This window comes from Mycteria americana, chromosome 4, assembly GCF_035582795.1.
Source record: "Mycteria americana isolate JAX WOST 10 ecotype Jacksonville Zoo and Gardens chromosome 4, USCA_MyAme_1.0, whole genome shotgun sequence".
Lineage (NCBI taxonomy): Eukaryota > Metazoa > Chordata > Aves > Ciconiiformes > Ciconiidae > Mycteria > Mycteria americana.
Genome location: NC_134368.1, coordinates 87639473 through 87663060, shown reverse-complemented (window position 1 = coordinate 87663060; position 23588 = coordinate 87639473). Strand labels below are relative to the sequence as shown.

The following is a 23588-nucleotide window of genomic DNA, read 5'->3' as shown; positions in this document are numbered from 1 at the left end:
AACTAAAGAAAGGGAAAAAAATCTCTTGTTGTTGTCGTTTTTTCTCTTGTGGTGCTTTAAAGAATCTGTATAGAAAACTGTAGGGAGTTTAGCTTAGGGCCTCATGAAAATATGCAAGCTACTTAGCATCAAGAACACCTAAAACAATACTGGTATGCAGAATAGCAAGGCAACCTTAGCAAAAACCAAGGTTGAATTAAATTGACCTGGCATGAAAGAGCAGAAAGCAGCCTGAAGCCACTTAGCCATAGGAAAGATGTATAGGACACTTCAAGCCTCTTGACACAACCTCAGATAAAACAACCAGCAAAGTGCTTCCAGGAAGACAACCTTTCACGGCATGTAATCTACTTCCTGAACCATAAGAAATACAAATAAGGAGAGAAAAAACATGTGGCTTCTGGGAAAACATTAACTAATTAATTAGATGCTATAGCGCATAGTATTATGCTGTACTTTTACACGCAGCTTATTTTCAAACAGTGCAAAACATAGCATTGAGGGTTTTTAACGCTAACTCTATGAATGCTATAAAAAGTTACAATTTTTCTGTAAGGTCAAATTTTCCAGATTACACATTTAATATCTACAGCAAGCGAAGCAAAGAGTACAATGTTGATTTTTCTGCAGCAAGAATGCTAAGTGAAAATAATGGAATAGTCCAACTATAATATACAAATAGATTAAGAGATATGTAATGCCGAAACAAAAATTTAAAGTTGTGCATAAAAATGAATGTTACCACTTAAGTCATGTAAAGTTTTACTTTTTTTTTTTTTTTTGCATATATGTTAGCAGAAAATAAGCAATCATTTTCTTTCTTACAGATTTCGAACAGCAGGCAACTCTTGTTAGCAGCAGATCCGAGATGCAACACAGTGAGTCTGATTCGTCGTACGTTTTGGATCACCCTGTTGTAAGTTGAAAACATTTGCAAAAACAGAGCCTGTATTATTTCTTCTCTGTAATCTATGAGTCTCTGAAAATCTTGCTTCTTCAGATTGCCTATTTTTTTTTAAGTGGAAAAATTGATTACTGAGCTTTATTTCTCACCCAAGATGTACTTAATTGGGATGGACAGATTTCAGCTGATTGCCTTTTTTTTTTTCTGGATGTAGGAAACAGCATGCCAGATCTTGCATATAGGTCCACTTCTTTAAGTGAAGTCAGTAACTCCAAAAATATAAATACAGGTATAAAACTCAATCTAACGTGTTTAAATGACAAGGGAAATAAATGAGGAGTAGCTGCGTGATACAGGAGTACAAAATCAAGTGTGAATTTAATTTTCATTCCAGGCCCAAACATTTAATCATCACAGATGAAAACTAGTGCACTCAATTTAGTCCACTGATGTAGTTCACTCAACGCATGGAGCACATTCATGCCTGTCTGTGAAATACTTGATCTTCACTCTGGGTGTGAAGGGCTCTGCCTTCATCCACAAAGCAGCACCAGTCCACTTGCAAGTCCTTCATTATCAGTCATTCTTCCAGTCTGAGAAAGCAGAGAATTACCGTTGTGAAGTCAATAGTCATGAGCGTCCGTGGCTCTAGCTCATGTTATTCAAGTGAATGAAAAGCCTTCTACCACTGCTTAGAATGAGGTGACTTTAAAATCTTTTATTAGTGCTCTGAAATCTAGGCCTTCTCCAGCCTCTATTAAAGCCAGTGGAAGGCGTTTTATTGATTTGGAGGAAAGCTGGCTGGAATCGATGGCTTGAATGTCTGTCTGCCCTCGTTCCTTCTTTCCTTCCTTCCAGTTTTCATCTCTGTGGTGGCTTTCCTATCTGTATCCCCAGGCGCGATGCAAGGAGATAGGCAGTTAACTCAGACACAAATGCAAGCCAAAATAAATAAATCCAGTTTTTTTAATCTAACATTTTCAAGCTTGTGAGATGTTTTAGAGGGCATCTAGGTGACTTTGAGCCAGCTGGTGCCCTTGGTAGCACTCCGACTTGACCGTGTTTTCAGTCCCATTTTCAAGGTCTTTCTGTTGTTTTTCCCTTGGTTGTACTAAAATCTGCTTGTTGCCTTGACAAATATTTGTTTCCGTTTCTGTGTAAGTAAACATCTAACATAAAATTGTTTCAGGATTCAGATGACTGCTGTGTTACTGTTTACCAGAGTTCAAAACCTGGGCAAATAGCAATTTGTTTGGGCTGAATAAGTAATACCTTATTTTAGAGGGCACAAATAGCCATGTAATTATTTTGAATTAAGAAATTACCATATCATTTTAGGCTCATTACATGGGTATTTATTCTCAGCAGATTATATGCAGACTGTTACAATAGTAACTAGTGTAACTTTTATTTTAAAAGGGAAATAGAGTAGTAATGAAAGGAGGGATATGCTTCTGGTGAGCTTAAAGACCTTAAAATGGGAGTTCCACCACAGATGTGTGGATCTCCATTTTCAAGCTGAAAGGCTTATTATTCTTGCATAATGTTTTAGTGAGGAAGCAACTAGCAATGCATTTTTTATTTTGCTCTTTTTCACGTGGCGTGGCAAAGAATGGATGGTAAACTACACAATCCTAACGAGGAAGGGCAGAATCCCTTCAAATGGCTGAAGGGATCACTTATGTGTGTTTCAGCTACAATTTCTAAAAAAATTGTCAAATCAGAGGTAAGTTTCTGATGGCCACTATTCTAGTTTTTTCAACATCTTATCAGGAAACCAGCTCCCCTGACAACTGTGGCAACCCTGGAAGCTCTCCGTTGTAGCTGGGCTCTTGCAACAGAAGTGCCCTGAATTCACACAAGGGAACCCAGGAGCTTTGGGAGCCATAACTCGGGCAGGGACTCTGAGGACAAGGAGCTGAGTGCTGGCTCAGCTTGATAATCTTCATTTTTCCCTGGAAGTCAGGAACCTGAAAGCACCCTCAGGGCTTGATTCCTGGGCCCTGAGCACCGCTCCTTAACTCCTCAGGTTGGTGCTCTTATGGCTTTAGTGTGAGCCACAGGATTTGGGAACAATATGCATAGTTCCATCCATGGTTTCCATGTGAATGATGGATTTTTCAATGGGGAGAGGGTAGTGGGCCAGGTGTGTAGCCCAGGCATTGCCACAGAGCTGTTCAGGAGCCTGAGAAAGCAGCAGGAGGTGCTGGCTAAAATGATAATTCTGGACAACCTGTGCTGTCAACATACTGGATATCCAAACTGGGTAACGATGTTTATGACTTGCATATCCCTGGTAGAGGGTAAGTAGTTGTAATTCCCTGAGTAACAGTCCTGGCATCAGTTAGGATATCCATGTGTTTTAGCACTCTCTAATAGAGCAGTTAACTGGTTTGTTAATGCTAATTCTCTTCCATTTTCTCAGTGTCCGTCATGCTTCTGTGCTAGACCTCACTGCGATGGTGTTGTGTGCTTCCACCTTCCTAGCCCCCACCTCTCAGGTGGAGGCTGCGACTAGCCTCCCACCTTAAATTCGTCCAAGAGAGCCTGACCATGGATAGCAGATCAACCCCCTCTGAAGGGCCTGATCCAGTGGATGCAGTGAGTCTTCAGGCCTCCACTACCTTCCAGCTTGTGCTGCAGGACACACCGCTGGCCCTAGTCCTCCACTTCCCTGGTTCAGCTTCCTCAAACAAGAGTAAGATGGCTCTTGGTTTCCTTTCATGATTATAAATGCTTATTTAATCTCTCTAATCTTCTTAGCACCAGCTGAAAAGACTAGCACACAGAAATGTGAGAAATATTTGCTGTGAGGTAGAAATTCACCTAGTCATAAAATAATTGCTTCTAAACTGTTAGTCATTCATGGCATGATTCTAATTGCATTATACTTAAGGGATCATAATGAAACAGACTTCCAAATTTACCCTGGAGCACTTTTTCTGCAGTATTGGATTGGAAAGCTGTAATTTGAATAAATGAAATGAGTAACTGAAGACAGACTTTCCCTCTCCCCAATATGTCTCATTTAAAAAAAGAAGAAGAAGAAAAGAAGAAAACTGTATCGTTTAAGCAATTAGCAAGATGTTGACAAAATGCAGGAAGCGTGCAGTAGATATTTTTTATCTCCACTGAAAACAAATTCATAGAGCAGATTTCTGTGTAGACATGCTAAGCTTGTTTTCAGAAGGGAAAAATTCATATTTTTGTATGATCAACTGAAGATGAAAGAGGCAGTGAGAGAAGAAATGTTCATGAAAACCTGGCAATAGCCTTGTTCATTTGCGAAAGGGAGAGCGATAATATCCAAAAGCCCTTAGGTGTATTATATAGTTATCAGACCTTGGGTCTTAGAATAGAGGAGATAATGACTGCTTTTGCTGCTCAGCACAGGAGAAACCACAAGAAGCGTTGAGGGACAGCAGTATTTTGCTGTGATATGCAATAACAAGAAATTACTAAATTCTACCTCAGACCCTTCCTTGTTTTCCCCTCTGCTCCCATGAGGTTGCTCTGCTTGAGCTGCTTTCCTCAGCCATAGTGGCAGTTTCCTCAAATTCAGAGTTTGTTCCCTATCGCGTAGTCAGGGCTTTGCTGAAAGTCACAACTCACTTCTTATTCCGATTCAGTGCGTCTCCTTCTTTGGTCTTGTTCCTTTATAAAACTGGCTTGATTTCAGTTAATTAATTCAGGTCAGTGCATTCCTTCCACAGATGGTTGGAAGCAGGCTGTTTTCCAAAGACTTTGAGAATGAGCATGTCCAGTGAGACTGAGCTGCTGTTAAAGAGCTGAACGTTGGCCAACTCACCTAAATACAAGCTAATGAGGATAACACAACTACACAACTCAGACGTGTTTGTTAGATAAGTCATTTAGTGACAGACCACCCCTATATATGTGAATGTTGCCCTTCTTGTTTGAAAATTTACCTCTAAAATAAAAGCAGCTCATGCCTTTATGCCACCCTCAAACTACTACTGATACTTTCTTACTTCTCAAAATCACTGTTTTTCACTGCTGGGAAGGAGGAGCATTCTTTCAGTGTCCTTTTCTCACCCCTGATATTTTACAGTACTCTTAGAAAAGGTACAGTGAAGATGTGCACTTTAATAGTGACCCTTCACAATATCAATAGATGGCAGTAGCTGAATCTCATTGAAAAGAACGTGCCTGGAAAAATGTCATAATTGGCTTTTTCTGTAAGAAAAAAATGAATGCACTCTTTACGGATTAAAAAGAATGCAAGTTATTTCATAAATCAGGGTCAAAGTACAGTTTCCTTTTTTTCTTTCATTCTCAAAAGTATTGCTATCAAGTGGCTTGAAACAGCACCAAGTTTGCTGGAAGCCATAAACTGAAAGACTCTGCAGGTTCAGAAAAGGGATCAGAAACAAGGACCACTTCAATTCTATGAATCTTTCATTGGAACCTAGTTGGAGGCTTGTTCCTCATGAAATGGCCGTGATATTCACTTACAGACTATCAATACCTGCACTGTAATTTTGAGTCAGGAAGTTCTGCATCCCAGGCAGTTTTACTTATTTTGGAATTTCCCCAAATGTTTTCCTACTGCCACGTATTATATTGCGCTCTTGTAAATACAACTTAATTTCATTAATAACATAGGATCCTGTATTTGAACACATCTATTTTAGTATCACCTGTTTGTATGAAAGCAAAATTTCAAAGTACTCTGTAACTGCCATTGTTTTAATGGAGTAAGTCCAAAAAGCTCTAATCTATTTAACCAGTAACTCTAGAATTTGGGACAGATTTTCAAGATATTCATGTATTTAGTCTAATTTTCAAAAATTCCTATATGGATCAGGTAACTAACTCTTATCAAGATGAATCTGAGTTAGGAAACAATTCTCTTACATGCTCCTCAACATTCTACTGGATGCTATCTTCTTTTCAAAGGGCACAAGCATACTTGAAGAAACGTCCTTTTGTTATCAAGAGGGAGTGTGCAGTATTCATTTACTATAGAAAGCATAAAACTTTAGAAATCTGTAGTTGGAAGTTATCTCAAGAGGCCATCTAGTCCATTCTCTTTCAGTGAGGCAGAATCAAGAATACGTAAATCTAACGTGGTCCCTACATCCTGACCAAAAAAGAAAATTCTGCAATGATGTTGCCTGGCCAGTGGAAAAAAATAATAATTGCCTAACAGAAGTGAAGGTTTTCCATAATGCTAAGCCTCAGTCTTCTTCAGTGACAATTTATTCTCCCCTCATGACTTCTACTTATTTTTCTGTAGTACAAAATTTACAATTCATCATTCTACTGCTGCAGAAGTTTTGACAAAATCAAAATCTATCTTCCTCCAAAGGTTTGTACAGATGTATTATACATTTTAAATGAAAACTCGTTTTGAAACATCACATAGATTTTTAGATCACTTAGATTTGTCTCATCAGAAACAAAATGTCACTGAAATCAGCATAAACCAGTAAACTAAAGCATATGGCTGCTGATGTATCAAAACTTCCTGAAGGGAAAAAATAGCCCTCTGGCAGAAAATTTCTGAACACTATATCATCTAAATTCCTGGGTCTATAGAAATATATTGCGCTTTTTTGCAAGCACAGATTTTTATCTTGACCATGATTATTTAAATTCTTTTGTTTAGAATTCAAAGTTTTCCTTCTTTTCCCTTTCTGCAAGTGTTTAAGTGATGCTACAGTGAGAAACCTTCTGAACAGATATATTTTTGTGACACATATTTGTGTTAGCAGTCAGGGGAAATGCACTGCCTGGTAATTGGCAAACCAATATTTTCAGATTTCTAGTTCAGTTCAGAGGATTGTAAAATGCTGGAAGTTTACACTCAGTATTATCTAAGCTCTGTGAGCCTTGCATTAGCAAAACTGCGTTGTACTCTCCGAAAGAACCAATTTTTCCATGATATGTAAGGTACGCTCTCTCTGGATAGAAACATATTAGGGCAATTATTTTTGTGTGCTATTATGAAATTACGTACTTGTTGCTATATAATTTTAAAACTGTCTTTAATAATGTATTAGTATTACTATTTCAGGCTTTGAAAAGTATGAAGCACTGCCAGACCCCATTGGGTTACAGCCTGCCCACACCTAGAACTAAAATATAACTCCAGATCCCCAAAGTCCCAGGTTAATGCAAGTATACAGAAAGGTACCACCAATGGACAGAGACAAGAAGGTAAGGAAATAAACTCTGTTGGTTGGTATGATTGGTGGTTACCCCAACAAAACACTGACTTTGAAATATTATTGAAATGCAAGACACTTTGGCTAGATTTACTGATAAGATCTTTAAGGAGCAACGCAGATAGCACTTCTCTAGGGCACCAGGGGGAAGGAAGTTAAAGAGCATGTGTTCTTGTCCACCCCAGTCTCCAGTTAAGCTAGAACGCACCTGTATTGCATACATATCTACTTATATAATGATTTTTGCCTTCCTCATTCTGGTCCCTCTTTCTTTTACAAGCTAAAACTGCTAGAATAGATGGCTACATGCTTCTGCATGCAATCTAAATAGATGTAATTTTAATCCAAAAGTGAATTTTACTTGCATATCTACAAGATGATACGGTGCATTCAGTTTACGTGATATACATTTTTAATGATGAAAAAAGAACCTTAAGTAAATGGGTGAAGAATGTTATCCATCATTTTCCCCGAATCATAATACATGATTTGAAACAAACATCTGTCAACCACACAGTAGTTCATTTTCCTAAACCGAACATTAGAGATAGCTGAGTAACAGTAATGTTGCTCAAAGAAAATTGAGCACCCACTGTTAAATGGGGCAAATAATATTACTATTGGCAGCAGCGTAGAAGTCTAAATTCCTTCAACTGTTTCCAGAGGTGTGTCCTGGTGCCCCTTCCTTTGTTCGCGCTGTGGTTCGCAGTTTGTATTCCCAGATCAAAAAAAGAGGTTTTAAGTGGCACGTGTTTTTCTCAGTTCTTTGAAAGTCCAAAGCTCAGATGTGATCTTTCCTGAAATCACATTCAACATAGACTGAAGTGTAAGGGCGGAAATGAAGAGCTTTAGCTTAATAAGATTCATCTTTATCTGCTTATAGTATCTGTCTAGAGCAGAACCTGAGCCTGTAGGCTGTAACCAGAGCCCCCTTCCCATTTTTCAGAGCAACATAGAGTCACTCTATGGAAGTTTGTGCTCAAAGATCTGCTATGAAGAATTAAGCAGGATTTTTCTTTCCACAGACATTTCATATAAGTAAGAAAATCTGTCCTTAATGTAAAGAGGAAGAATCCCCAAGCTGCTAGAGGAGAAGGTGGATTTGCAAGGATTAAAAAAAAAACAAAACCAAACACACTTCCTAATGGCTGGGCTTTAAAAGAAATTGTCTGATCCATTTTTCCAAGATAACTATTTTTTCAGCCATGTGATTATAGAAACCTTTTCCTATAGTAAGAAATTCTCATCTGTAGTTGAGCCCTTTCTTTCAAATGTATACTACATTGTTCTGGTATAAAGTTATTTGTTATTGTCAGTGAAAACAGGATTCCCTTTTCATCAGATGGATAATATTAATTGTACAGACTGAGACCATGAGGTGTCTCAGTATGCAGGCCTGTGCTTAAAAATAAAAACTATCATTTAATTCCAAAATGCTTGTTATTTCACATCATCAAGATTAAAAAGATTGCTTCCTTAAATGTAAATGCAGGTGTATGTAGTTCAAGGATCAAAGTGGTGGTGTTGTAGATACACAGCCACAATAATTTTGTACCTTTTAAAAATGTTTAAAGTTTCAGCTGTAAAAAAAAAAAAAACAGAAGAAATATACACCTGTTTATATCTTTTCTCTGGTCACTTCACCCATAGAAAATTAAATAGAGAAAGAAAAGGGGGTAAACTCATAATACCATGAGTTATTTTATTTCATATCATCTATTTCAAATCATGCTGTCCTTTTAGCTTTGGAATTACAGATGGTGGTTGCACTATAGAGCTCCTGAAAACATCAAGTAGGTTTAAGCACCAGACCATCAGAATCCCAGCTGCTAGCAAACAATCAAATTTTGATTTAATTTAATCTAATTTTTTTCCTCTTTCTAATCATTTTTCCTTCCACTAGAGTGGAGACAAGTTTTAAAAAAAATAGTAGTATAGAATATAAAGGAAACAGAGATACTACTACCAACATTTTTTTCTTCTCCCTAGCTTCCCAGTCTGCAGAAGATTCACAGCTTCTATTTTGTGAGGATTATTGGGATGATGAATAAATGCTATGAAGTTTATTTCACAGTCTTCAAGTCTTCTGTCAGAGCTTTCAAAATAGTCATTTGGATTTGCAAACTTTCACGGTACTTTGGCAGCACTGCTTGGTACTTTTCTACAAAACAGATACCTTTCCACAGAAGCATTAATTATGCAAGCAAACTTACTATATTATGAAAAATGCCTGTAGGGTTTCTCACAGGTCAAACTGGCCAGCAGAAAAGAAAGACCGTGCTCTTGCCCCTTTCTACTGCCAGACAGGCAGCCCAGCCCTGACAGACAGCAGGTCACTGCCTGCTCCTTTGCCCTCCTCCTCTTATTTCCCCAGCAAGCTGCAGGAATAGGTACCCTGCTCCGTCCCCCATGTAACCAGCGGCAAGGCTGAACCAAGGCAGGACGCACTCGACATGAAATATCCTCACGGCATAAGAACAAAGTGCGGGATGGGCTTTGCAAGCATCTCTTTTACGGTAGCTTGATGTGGACTGTATTTCCCACTCACGAGTGGTCAGTAGGACAAAGATCTTAATAAGATCTATCGAGTTTGTCCTGATCTGCTTGGTGCGTTATTCTACTCATGGGAACTTACTAGGTTCCAACCAAAGGATGAAAAACAGCCATTCTTGTACTCTAATCGCTGTTAGACCACTTGAGCTAGTTTCTGGTGACTCTACTAAATTTTTGAAGTGATGGACCAGGTCCACACGCACCTGCTCTGAGTAGAAATCTCCATAGAGTAAATGCAATCTGAATTAGAAATCTCAGACTAAATATACCAGGATCTGTGGGAGTACTGAATTTAATGTCCATCTTTCTTTCTCAAGACACAGATGGTCCCCAGGGAACATCCCTGCTCTCCGTGTGTACTTCTGCACCAGCAAACCCCAGAGGGCCCCTGACTCCAGAGATCCCAGATGCAAGTCAGCTCTTCGGTAAGGTGAGATCTCCTTTCCTCTCCCTTCCCAGGTGTCCTTGGAAGGAAGACAGCAGATCAAAGTATGCTTCAGGCAGACGCCTGATGCGGGGAGAGGATCCTGGAGCATGCTGTGGGGGCTCTGCCAGTCAAGTGTTGATGTCTCTCTTGTCTCCTGTAGAATAAGGATTGGCTCAGAGATGACTTCTAGCAGTGCTTTAAACAATTTTGGCAGGACAGGTGATATGAATACATATTATTTACTAATGTTTTCTTCAACTCATTTTTTTTGTCCTTTCACCAGACTGACCTGCTGTCACGCTTAATAACGTCAATATGCTTATTTTGCTTTCTGAAAAGACTTTTTTTATAATTACAAATTCACAGAGATCCCGTTAATGCGATTGTTTTAGCACTGAGGGAGTTTTGCTATAGTGGTAGGTGTGTGCTGGGGTACCCAGAGGCTGTAGAAGCAGTTCTAATATTATTGTTTCAGTCAAAATAAATATGATAAAGACAGAAAGAAACTCGTTAGCTAAGAACCTTGAAAACACATTCATGCACATGCCTTCTGCTGGAGCCATGAAATTGCAGAAAATCTAAAAAATTGTAGCAAATGAAAATTTTGTATTGTGATTAGTTCAACTATCAGAAGACACCTGTGGCTTTTCAGCCTTTAATTAAACCATAGGTACTTCTTTGTTTCCCCTTCCTACGTATATTTTGCTTTTATCAAGGATGGAAAGCTTAAAATGCTTCAGGATTGTGCTTTGTCTCAGAAATGGCTCCGACCTGGCACTCTCAGAATGATGGCAAGCCTGTGGATTGCTTTGAATTAGCTTAGTACACTTGCTGGGACTGGGACTGTAGTTACTGTACTGTAACTAAGGCGATAGACCGTTCACGGGTTTAATTCTGTAAGGTTCAGGGAGCCTCCTGCAAAGCGCTTGCTTTTAGTGCATCTTGGAGGACTTCAAAGAACATGAGGTCTGCAGGAAAAAAAAAAAGATAGAAAAAATACGCAAATGCTAATGCAAATACGTTGCTTCCAGTCAGCTTTTCTAAGTATGGACAGCATGTTACAGCTCATTGTTGAAGAGAACTCAGTTTTCCAGCAATACCCCTTTTACATTTTTTCAGGCAGGGAAAGGATCTGTTTTCTGTTTCAGCTTTTAGAATATGGTATGTAAGAGGAACTCCATTTCTTTTGTCAGGCTGCAAGAGTAGATACTATATGTTACATATACCTACTATTTATGCAGTCTCATGATATGATTTTACTTGATTCACCAGTATATTAGAATGTAAAAATATTTCTTATTACAATAAAATGTAAAAAAAAAAATTTACATTTTATTTTACATAAAATGTAAAAATGTCAAAAATTTAAATGAGATTAAGTTTTAAAAAAAAAAAAGAAAAGAAAAAGAAGAAGAAAAAAGGGAAAAAAGCATCCTGGAAGAGTTTTTGAGGCACATGCTCTGTGTTTCTCTCCCTTGCATTTCAGGCAGGGTGCTTCCTGGAGCTGTCAGTGTAGGCTTGGCTCATCCCTCCAAAGCCACGCTTGGATGTTAGCCCACGTGGAGGAGAGTTTAGCTAGCTCTGCCATACAGTCCTTCGCATGAGGAGGCTTTTCTGAGTGATTTGAGGGGGTAGTGGAGAAGATCAGTGGAAGAGTTTGGCAGGCCAGGGAGAAACACACACCCCAGCTGTGACCAGCTGGGAGTCCGTAAGCACAGCTTTTGTCTGTCTGCAGAAATATCTGATTCCTCAACTTTCATTTTTACCTCTGTTTCTGAAGAATTGCACATGCTGTTTTTTAGAAAGCTTGCGGTAAGCCTGAACACCGGTCTGTTGTACTCTGTAGTGTTTTATCCATCTTCAGGAAAATGAGAGCCAAATCCCAGAGTCCTTTTCCGGAAGGAGTCCTGTGTCGCATCTCAGGATCCATAGTTCAGGTAGCAGATAAGAAAAACAGCACAAAATGGGGCATAATAATTACCTCCTCGTTTCTCCCCAAAAGTGTGATTATTCCTCGTTCCATCATCTCTCTGGCTTTATTCAGATGGCACCTTCCAAGACTTACAGTGATTTATTTTCTGGTTTGTTCATTTTTCCCCCTATCGCTTACAAACTCATGTAAAGCCCAGGCTAATTTAGAGTGTAACATAATTGGGGATTTTGCTTATTCATAACAATTTATTAAGCTGTGCAAAGATAGTTCTATTTTAAAACTTTTTAGATTGTATCTCTTATCTTCCTAAAGAGCAGTAAATGCAAATGGCTTACAGAATCAGCTGTATCTGCTTAAACTTGCTAAATCATAAGGAGTCATGTTACAAAACAACGCAGAGCTGTTCCAGGCAACACTCTGAATTTATGGTACAATGATGCCAGATGACAATGGAATTGCAAAGGAAGTGCTTAGTACATCAAAAATTAATACCTAGCGAGTCCATTTTTTTTATGGTGATGATTATAAGTATTCACTCTGTGTTTGAACATAATCCGCTTAGAACAGCAGTTTACTAAATGTACTAGAGATTATTGAACAAAATACAAGTTGAGGTCATGTTTGGGTTTTCATTGGGCAAATAACTATCATTTTCTTCTCAGTCAAAAATAAAACTGCAGTGTTACAGGAGGTACTCAGATTCCGTGCATACAAATGGGAAGTTGATATCTGTGCTCGGAGCAATTCAGAGGTATGCAGAGGAAAATAAGCACATCACCCCGTACTTTTCTGAGTTATGAGAATAAATGTATTCTATGACTCCAGGAGCTGTTACTTAAATATTAAAACACTGACCAAACATTGTAAGAGGTGGCAATGTTAGTGAGTCCCATGTAGTCATCCTACCTTAGTATAAATACACGCTAGTGTACGAAGGTGATAAACGGCCATCCCTCAGCAAAAGAAAGGAGGGAGGGAGGGAGGGAGGTATTCAGCCTCTCTACTCAGGGCTAACTCAAGAGTTCCTCCCAAATAACAACCAAACCTTTACATTGTACGCTTCAGATAAAAGTTTCACAACCTCTACCTTGTAATCCATTTGTTATATTCATATTGTGTACCTATTTTATTTCAAGTAACAAATTGGTTATAAACATTTATTTTTAATAATGAATCACGCTTCTGGGCACGCTTAACCAGAACTCACATATGGTCTACTCAGTACTCTGTGTGCAGCTCTTTGCCTCAAATGAAAAACGTACAACTTAATCAATTGTAACCTTAGCCACATACCAGGAGGGCTGTTGATCCTAAATATGAAGAAATCATCCTGACTTGCTTTGTTTATTATTTCAGATTTCACTGTCTCATGCAAAATGCAAGAGCCATATAGTTTATTTTAGCGGCAATCATAAAATTGAATTATTTGTTTCTAGACATACTCTTTGCTAATTTGTGATGCAGTAAATTTATTTCAGTCAATTTTGTGTCTTCTACCACAGCTCCTCATATGCGTTTACATACAAACCCAGGCAAACAACTACTAGAACTGAAAAAGCACTCAGCAGAGTTGGTGGTGGCATATAGTGTACCTTGACTAATTAGGCACACATTTACTGTGGTTAATGTGTAATTTATTCAAAGTGCAAGAGGAGTATAAAGAGGGTCGCTAACTGTGTTTGTGTTAAACTATGAATTTCCTTCCTCATTTTTGCCCCCTCTGATTTGGAAATTCCTCCTGCCTGTGTTACTCAGGAGATAATGTAAATGCAATGTAAGACATTAATGAGACCAGCCCACTTAGCTCTGAGGTTTGACATTTTTTCCCCCTAGCCTTCTCTTAATGATCTGATAGTATGTTGCTATAGGAAAGAGAGAGATGCATCTCTGGTAACCAAAGGTCAGATGCCATGGGCTGCATGGGGCTGATGTGCTGATCGGACCCTGGCAGAAAAGAGAAGGGTGATGCTTTCTCAGTGTTAAGAGTGGCCTCACAAAAGAAATGTATTTGAAATAACAATGGTATGAAGCAGCATGTTACTATCCTCCCGTTCAGCGGTGCTGGAGAAAAAAAAAAGTCCTTGAATATTTAATGATGGCTGAACAAACTTGGAATGAGCTGAGGAAGATGAAAAGTCACAGAAGTTAATGCTCCCAAAATACAGCAAAGCTCAGTAGTCCTTAAAAGCAATTAAAGAGCTTTTACCATCTGTTAAGTAATTACCTATCATCATTAGTTATTAGAAGTAGGAAATGATGTAAAGGGCACAAACATAATATAAAAAGAACAGCCAGATTCTTGTGGGTTTCTTGAATGAGGTCATAAAAACTTGGTTATTAATACTGAAATAAAAATGACAAACATTTACAGGCATTTCTGTAGCTGCTCCGCTTCAAAAATAAAAGCATTACATTTTTCCTAACAGTAAATATTTAGCATGATTCTTGCAGTGGTTACTAGTATGATACGAAGTTTATTATAATATTCATCTCCAAAAACCAACATAAGATGAAGAAGATTTAGGGTTTCTAAATTCAGTGCATTATAGCTCAGCTAAAACCAATTATGGAAAAGCACAATTTGAGGATCACGACTTGGAACAGATTAAAATGAAGTAACCAAAAACCCCCAAAGCTGTGTGTGCTTTTAAGCTGCATGACTCTACACACAAACATATGCACACGTTCTTACTTATATATCAATATGGGCTTCTATTTCCCTAATCTCTAATTCTAATTTCTTTTTCCCCCCTTCTTAGTCAAAATAAATTGCCTAAAATGTATTTCTTTCAAGGTATTAGCTGCATATCTTTAAACTTTCTGCAAGAATTTAAGCCTATAGGTCTGAGGTTGCTCAGGGATCCTTGGGTATGGACTTTGCCATTTTTTAGTCTTCTTTCATTCAGAGATTGGGCAATGATCCAAGTTGATAAATCTCACTGCAGGTTCATAGTACACATCAGAGTTATACAAATGCATGAAAGCTCTGTTCTGGACAATTTTTAAAATGTGTTCTCAGTTGTTTTTCATCAACTGGTTCAAAAAAACTTCAAAAAAATGATGTCCGTAAGGGAGGATAATTCTCTATCAGTCAAGAAAACTCAGAAGGGTGCGGGTTACTTTTAATGTATTTACATTTGAAATTTGATAGGTGTACCTATTTCTTCTCAGGTTCTTTGCTGGAAAAATCCTTGCAGGCACATTATTGGGCTTCCCATAAAACTAAAATTGGTTGCAATTAGCAAAGTTCTGCTGGGGGCAGCTTGTGGAGGCTGAGTTTGCCCATGCTGCGTTAGAGTGAATGTCAAGAAAATACCTTTTCCTTGGCAAAATTGCTTGGCTGTTTGTGAAAAATCTAGAAGGCCCATAAGTAGCAAAGGATGAGCCATAGCTGTGTCGAGGTACACAGACAAATGACCTGTCCTGAACGTGTAGTTCGAGACAGCAGCGTGAGAAACTACTGATATCAAGGGCAAAAAATGCCTAAGCGAGTGGCCTACACTGGCCATGCAGTTGCACAAACAAAATAGAAATAAAAGAAACTGCTGGACCTTCAAATAGAAAGTCATGTCCGTGCTGTCTAGGCTAACCCTGGTTTATGGCTGCAATAACAAGACAACAGTGTGAGAAATGGACAACTCTTGTACATAATAAAATGGGGAGTTAGCAGATTGCTATGGCAGATTATCAAGGAAACCGTACAATAAATGCCAAAAAAGGGGTATTAGGACAGCAAAACCAGGGCCGCTGGGGTAAGAGCACACAGGGCAAGCTGAGTAACTGGGAGAGACAAGGGGTTTGAAAAGGATGAACATGGGAAGGGGAACAAGGTAATAAAAGAAGTAAAAATTGGTGCTGCTCCAGGGCTCCTTTCAAGCAACTCCATGCCTGATCAATGCAGTTGTTCCCACCATAATCATGTCTGGCTTTTCCATCCAGCAGGGAGATGGTGTGTCTTCCCTGGCCTCGGGGGATCCCCATGAGCTCATCCCAGTACCGATCACAGATGGGAGCAACTCAGGGACTGCCCAGCATCATCTGCCCTTCATGGCCCTCTGCATGAGGCTGGTGGATCTGTGGCTGCAGATATAAATGACTGCAATGTCTGTGTGCGTATTTACGGTCGTCTTTATTTCTGGGGGTCCGTTACAAAATCTAGCGAAGAATATTGGAGTATTTTGCTTCTTGGTGTATTTTTTTCCCTGTGCAGATTTATAGTACTTTTTTTTTTTTAATATATGAAGTTTGCTATATATAAAATGTACCACATATTTAAAAAAAAAGATTTTGGTTTTGGCAGCTGCAAGTCTAAACATTTAGGTAAAGAACAGAGGCATTAGGTTTGTGTTGCCAAAATCTTACTCATAAGGTACCTTATCCCATTATTTTTTCCATCTGTTTTGTCTCTTAGAGATTATTGCAGCAGCTTAAGAATTTGATTTATTTCCACCAAGGCATAGGAAGAGAATGTGAGAAGAGTCAGAACTGCTTAAAACCACAGTCTTAACTGCTGAAATATTCTATTTATGAAAATACTTTCTGAATTTATGTTCAAAATCCTCCACCTGATTTGCTGAATGAAGAGGAAGAGAGAGCAGGGGATTTTTCTGTCAGTTCTCCACAAATACAGCTGTATTGAATATTTAAATACAGCATTTGCAGTCAGTGCATATTGTTACACACTTTTTTCTGGTGAGCAACAATTTGTGAAAGATTACATTTACTTTTTTATTAGAGTAAAAACAAAATATCAGACAAGTACTGAATTATATTTTCATGTAAGTTGATGCTATTTTCTATTTTAATCAAAAACTGTTTGTGAGTATCCCACCTTCAAAGCCCAAGAGCAGTTTTGGTAGATACGTTGAGGGCAGCGTGCTGTCTGGATGATGGCGGTGGTAAAGAAACCTAGAACGAAGACAATATTTGCAAAAAGTGAGCGCCTTTTAATCTGTATTCAGACACCTAACTAAAAGCTGGACTTACGCAGTCCTTGAGTACCCAAAGACTGCTTGTACAAGCAGCTTCATTCTGCAGAATTGCTATGTCTACGTGGACAGCTTAATCCGCTCGCAGACTCCCTGTGCACCTGAAACATGTCTCCAACCCATAAATAATAGTTTCTCGCTGGTGCAGAGCCTCAGTCCTGGAGGCTGATTTATGGACCTTCAGGAAGACCGGGCCAGCTCTCGAGGTCAGAGACCAAACCCTCCATATTTTAAAATCCAGGAGGATATAAGAGTGGCAAAGCTGAAACCCTGACCTTCTTGTGTTCAGGGGACTCTTGCTCCTGGGAGGAGGAGGACCTATCCCACCAGCTCCCAGATGCTCACCCTGAAAACCACCCTAATTCCCAATTTAATCTTCAAAGCTTTTCCAGAGCACTGCCAGCACTTTTCAGTCTTTTTACGGTTTGATTCGGCATTCCCTACAACTGTTTTCTCAGCATGTACTTATCCAGAATGAAACTTAAAAATGTAAAAATTATTTGCTTCCAAATTCTGTTCTCCGTGGACAGACCCATGGGTCTGTCCTGACTTCTCAGCAGAGATGGAGCTGATTGGCTTGTATTAATATAGGTGTACTGTAATATGCTATATATCAGTTAGTGTAACTGTTGGGTTAATACTGGAAAATCAGCTACTAGTAGAAGGTTTACTGTGAAATAAGCAGTGGACACAAATTTAACGTGCTTGAAAATGGAAAGGGAGCTCAAGAACTGTATGTCACGGCCATCTAGACACAGGCATGCGGTCCACATACGTGTAAGGTCATAGGGGTTTCTTGTTAATAAAGGAAAAAAAAAATCTATTAGCCTGATCAGAAGACTATTCATCAAAAATCATGTTTTCATAATGGTAAGGCGGTGCTTTTGGGCCTTGGGGTTTTGATTGTTTATTTCTTTCTTTGTTGCATGGTAGCAAATTTCTTGAAAAATGTAGATTCTAGTTGAGGCTCTACAGCTAGGTTTAAAGACTAATTCTGTCTTTCCTTTAGATCAACAAACACTTCAGGATTTAACACAAGCATCAGTGTGAAGATTTAGAAGAGGCATCCTATGAAGACCTTTTTTTTCTGGTGAGTAGCTCACTCCTCTATGAACAAAGAGCAAGTCTCTCTGGTCCTGACTGAAAATCGAAGATGCCAGGATGGCCTATAGTCCTGTAAGGATATGACCTCCTGTAATTTTGTACACTTAAAGTCCCTTTGCTCTGAAAAATGTGTAAAAATAATTTTGGTTTTGGTTTGTTGGGTTTTTTTTCTAGAAAAATGGAGACAGATTACCTGAGCAATGGTTGAGGAGAGGACTCTAATCAGGGCATCTCAATGACAATTGAAGGTAACAAAATGACTACGGGATGAGTGAATCTGTGAATTGGTGCCAGCGCCAAATCCCTTGATACATTCTCAGTAAGTTAGAAGTTGCAGCATGTTTGAAGCTGTGACAAAGAAGGTGTGACAGTTAAAAGGTAAATAGCAAAAATAAAATAAATCTTTGAAGAGGCTGAACTCTAAATAATTAAAACTTGCAAAAAGTGTAAGAAGTGGGGCAGAAATAATTGTTGGCACTAATATTTAAAAGCTACGAAATGCCTGCATGTGTGCATGCATAATTTTTTTTCAAGATGTCAGATTTCCCATGACAGAAAGTTATCACCCCCTGATTGGTATTTTTGGAACTGCTCAGTGTCTAATCAGTCAGTCATAGCAGTTAACAATTACAAGCCTGAAGCCTGCAGATAAAATAAATGTGAGCGCTTCTATTGTGGACTGGGGCGTGCTGCTGGCTGGCAGGCTGGTGGTGGAAGGCGATGTGACCTGCAGCGTGTGGGGAACGACCGAGCATCACTGAGATGCAGGAGAAGGCTGCCTGCTGGTCTTCAGTGCCCAGCAGACGCCCAGCTTACCCACTCCAATATGCTTTTAATTGCACCACGAGTGCCTTTTAACTGTTGCTTTCAACGCCTACTAGCAAGAATTTGGACAGGTCAGTGGACAGGTCAGACACAGAAACCCAAATTGTGAGTGCTATCCTGGATTTTAACCTAGAGGCACAACAGACATTTCATTCTATAAATCTATAAATGTTGCTACAAGCCTTCTGTTGTAACATTGCTTTATATTTTTGTGTTCTCTGGAAGAGCTTTTCTTTTTTTTTTTATATCGCAAAAATTGGAAGAAAGCATTGGGTTAAAATGATGAAGTAGTCGAGGGTAAGGATTTGTGGATGAATTAGGGAGAGCAGCAGTGCTCTGTGACAGCAGAAAAATAAAAGCACAAGCAGGGAACTACACTGCAATCTATATCCACCAGAAAAAACTCAAATCAGCAGCTGCCACATGTGGACTGAAGGGCTGCTACCCATGGAGTGAGAGGGCCCAGAGCTGCGCAGGGCACGGCTCTGGAGGGCAAGCTTGGGGAATCGCGCTGCGCTTGCGAGGGAAGGAGAGGCGGAGAGCAGGGAGTGAAGCTTCTGAGCATCGCGATTCTGCTCCAATTTGTCTGAGGTGGGCTGCTCAATCATGAGGCAGAACATAGCTGCGGTTTTTCTCTTTTTTTTCCTTTTTTTTTCTTTTTTCCTTTTTTTTTCTTTTTTCCTTTTTTTTTCTTTTTTCCTTTTTTTTTTCTTTTTTCCTTTTTTTTTTCTTTTTTCCTTTTTTTCCTGTTTTCTGGGTCTTCCTTCTTCCGTCTTCCGTCTTCCTTCTTCCTTCTTCCTTTTTTTTCTTTTTCCTTTTTTCCTTTTTTCCTTTTTTCTTTCCTTTTTCTTTTTTTTTTCTTTTTTTTTCTTTTCTATTGCTGGGGGGCTTTTCAGTTGAGACAGTGAGTTGAATCAGCCCCCCACAGGGTCAGACAGGAGGTACAGACAGCCCAGAGAGGGCATCCAGGGGCAAGGAGGGACACAGGAGAGGTATAAAGAGGGAATGGGGAATGGGAGGAGCTGTGAAGCTGGTATGTCCCAGCATGCGCAACTTCGCGCTGAGCCTGGTGGTGAAGAGGCTGCATTGGTAGCCTTGGAGCTCAGCTCTTAAGGTTCTGCCATGGGTGTCAGTGGCTGCAAAGTTGTCAAAAATACTTGTGAGCAAGGTAGGAAGAGCAAGGTAGGTCCAGCTGGCATCCACAGCTCCCATCCCAAATAAGAGTGCTTGTACACTTCCCACTGCTGTTAGAGAGGTCTCCAGTGGAGAGATGGGTGTACAGTATTTACCATGATTGCAGTGACTACTCTGATATCTGTGTGGTTCTCTGCTTGTTAAGCCATGCTCTCCTGACCATTGTTTTAAATACCTTTTTGTGACATTTGGAGCCTAATGGAGCACGCTGACCCAGAAGGAGCCTCTGAAAGGCTGTCTGATACGATATGTGTAAATCAGAGCCTATTCATTCTTGCATACGATCCCTTGCTTGCGTAGACATAGCTTCTGTAGCAAAAAATAGAGATAAGTAGAAAAAGCTGCTCAAGGAGAAGACTCATTGTACATATTATGACAGTCAGGAGAGGGATTAGTCCTGGCAGTGGTTCCTTAGTATTTGTTAAAGCAGATGATGCGCAGTGACAATGGCAGCTGCTCCTTTCCATAGCACTGCTGAGGAAAAGTTGCCTGCAGTAGCAAAACGTCTCGCTGGGAAGGGGACACGTTTGTGCTGCTCTCAGGAAGACCGTGACACTTAGAGCCTTTACGTTTCTCCAGCAAAGGGCCTTGAAAAGTGTGAGTTAATAAGGTGTTATGCCCATGTATGGTGCCACGGAAACATTCGTTACCTGTAGGTTTGATCATACCTGTGAGCTAGAAACTATGAATTATGTACCTCTGAAGGAACATGCTTGAGATTAGGGGCTTGGGCCATTGTTGCGTTAAGAGTTACTGTCGCATACAAATAAGAATTTGAGGAGTGGCTGGGCGGGGAAACCCTCCGGTTGAGTCACGAGTTTCAGACAGGACCCCCTTGCTTTCTAAACTCCCTCTCAGAGAGGAGTCTAGGTGCGGCTAGATCCAGTCTTAGTCTCAGACTTGGTCAACGGTTTATTTTCTAAGGACTGTGTGTATAGCCACTTATCAGCTCAGGGCTTTCGCTAAGGTGACAGCATTAATTTTTACACCGCCCCAGTCTGGTTGTGTTGAAGGAACTATCACGGCCAGAGCCGTGAAAAGTGCAGTTTATTAGAGCAACAGACACACAGATTCTTCGGATTACCGGTGATAAATGCACTGTCTGAAAAGCACATGCAAATACCAAGAATATGAGTGTGAATAACACGGCCGGACACAAACATGTATATAACACGGCCAGACACAAACGCATATATCAAGGATATCAGTAACACGGCCGGACACAAACGCGTTAAAAGTTAATAAAGCGACTCTACGTATAGAGATTTCTAAGTTTTCTGCGGAGGCACTTGATATAACCAAGTGTTTGACTCTTACCCAAAGGTGTCCCGATGGGGGGGAAGAGAGGCTCAGCCCGTCGACTGATCCCAGACATCAGAGTGGTACACGATGGTGTCTTCCCTAACATTCTCTCTCTCTTAAGCGATTTTATACTATTTTTCACCTTTCAGGTGGAGCTTGAGTGACTCTAGTCATACATACCTTTATTTAGGATTGGTGTAAAGTTTTCTCGCTTTGCTTTTAAAGGTATAAGCTAGAAAAATTCAGTGCGCAAGCTTAGTGAGGAGTGGTCGCACTTTGGAGGCGGGTAGCTTTTGGGATGGAGGTGTGTTTTGGTATTATAATGATGTTATAATGAGCAAAGTTCACCAAAAGGACAGCATTTTGTCAAAAACGTGGCAGGCTGTTGGCCCAGGGTAGTAAATATGCAGCTTATCAGTTCCATGACACCTTTAAGTTCCTCTATTATTGCAGAGCCTGGCCGCGGCATCTCCACACCGCTCCACCCTCTGGGCAGTGCCTCTTAGAGTCAGCACACCAAGTTCCCCTGGTGTTACCAACATCTAAGGTTGCAGGCCTAGGGAACTCCCATGCAATGGATTCCTTACATGTCAGCCGCATTCCACCTGGGCAGCTTCTTCAATGCTGTGCCTTACCTAAAAGTGTGAATATAAGTTCTAATTTTTAAGTCACCTCAGCCATTATCCCACAGCCATAAGGAAAGGATTTAGGCTGTTCATGTCCAACATTAGGCTGCCTAACTCCTGGTACTTCCATGTTAGTGGGATCAACAGCCTCTCCCGTTGTATCTAAGCCCTTTCTTTATACTTTTTATTTTTCAGAATCTGCAGAGAAAGAGCAAGGCTTTCCTTCTGCTTCACTGAATATGTTGCTTTAATACTTGTGTATAGCTTAGCTAAGGCAAAAGAGAGCTCGCATCGTTCAAAACAGCACTCTAATCATTGGGCTACTTGAGAAAACAGTATTTCCCAATCACTGCTTTTGAATCTGCTGTATTTGACATAGAAGTACTAAACATGAGTAGAATGAGTGGGAGAGAATAAAAAGATTTGATTTCTCAAGGCTGGTGATGAATGGTGGTGGTGATGGAAAGTCTTGGCTAATTGTATCTATGCTGGTGATTTTTTCCTTTCTTCCATTCTTCCTTTCTTCCTTTCATCTAGTAATTGAACAAGCTGCTAAAAGAAATTTAGGATTAAATATTGAATAAAATGGTTCCTAAGTGAGTGTCGCAGCTAATACACCAGAGAGTTGTGCTAGTTTTTCCTCCACTTCTGATGTTTAGGGAATGCTCTTGATACAGCTTTGACTCTCCTGCTTGGCAAACACACAGCTGCTGAGCAACGGGAGGAACGATGGAGAGGCACTTCTGCCTGCAGGTTAAGCCAGTAACCTTTTCTAGATTGCACAGATCTGTTCTCGGAAAAGTGAGTGAAGCTGTTTTGTTCTCTCTGCAGAGGGGATTCCCAGGGAACAGGCAGTCTTGCCTACAGTATTCACTACCTAAAGCTGACTTACCATCAACAAAGACTAAGAAAGGAAGAGAAACGCCATAAGTACTTTAAAGAGACAGCCATGATATGACGGGAGAAGGCTTTAAAAGTAATTACGCAAAAAGCATGAGCTTCTATGCAGAGTTAAGGACCCTGAATGGATTAAGAAAAAAAGAAAAGGTATTTTCTGTGAGAAGCCTATCAAAAGTAAAAACAAAATATAATTAGATTCAGCTTTTTGATGGAAACTGACTGTGCACCAAAAAATATTTTCACTTTTTTTCAGTTCACAGAAAAGGTAAAAGGTGAGTAACAAACACTATCAATTCCCCTCACTGTCATCAATACCTAAGTGCTTTGTTGAAGCAAAATGTTAAGAAGGAAGTTGGGACTGGACATTTAAAGGCTTTAAAATTTACTGAATTTTCCTCCCAACTTTATTGTAAGTAACTTTATCCTCATTTACTGCAGAATGTGAAGTGTCTGAGCAGCGCCGAACGAGCAGGACAGCTGAAATGCTTCAGACACAGGCTGTGTTGCTTCAGCTATTGCCAAGGGAAGGCATTTGGCTTGTCAGAGTAGTTTGTATGTAAATTGAGTGAGGTTATTTGTGTTTCAGTGTTACTTAAAAGGTAAACGGCCCTTTTAGAAGGAAATTTTAGTAAAATCAACAC

At 39.7% G+C, this 23588-nt stretch overlaps 1 long non-coding RNA gene across 2 annotated transcripts; it reads left to right on the top strand.

The window, feature by feature from the left end:
- The first annotated feature begins 882 nt into the window (after nt 1–882).
- On the top strand, nt 883–23213 carry LOC142409537 (uncharacterized). 2 transcript variants are annotated; one of them, XR_012775682.1, is made up of 8 exons: nt 883–916; nt 3330–3602; nt 6945–7087; nt 9966–10073; nt 15948–16117; nt 18023–18086; nt 18275–18348; nt 22879–23213. It is a non-coding gene; the product is annotated as an uncharacterized LOC142409537 (long non-coding RNA). The 2 variants fall into 2 exon arrangements; XR_012775683.1 differs by having other exon boundaries at nt 9966–10078.
- The last annotated feature ends 375 nt before the right edge of the window (nt 23214–23588 follow it).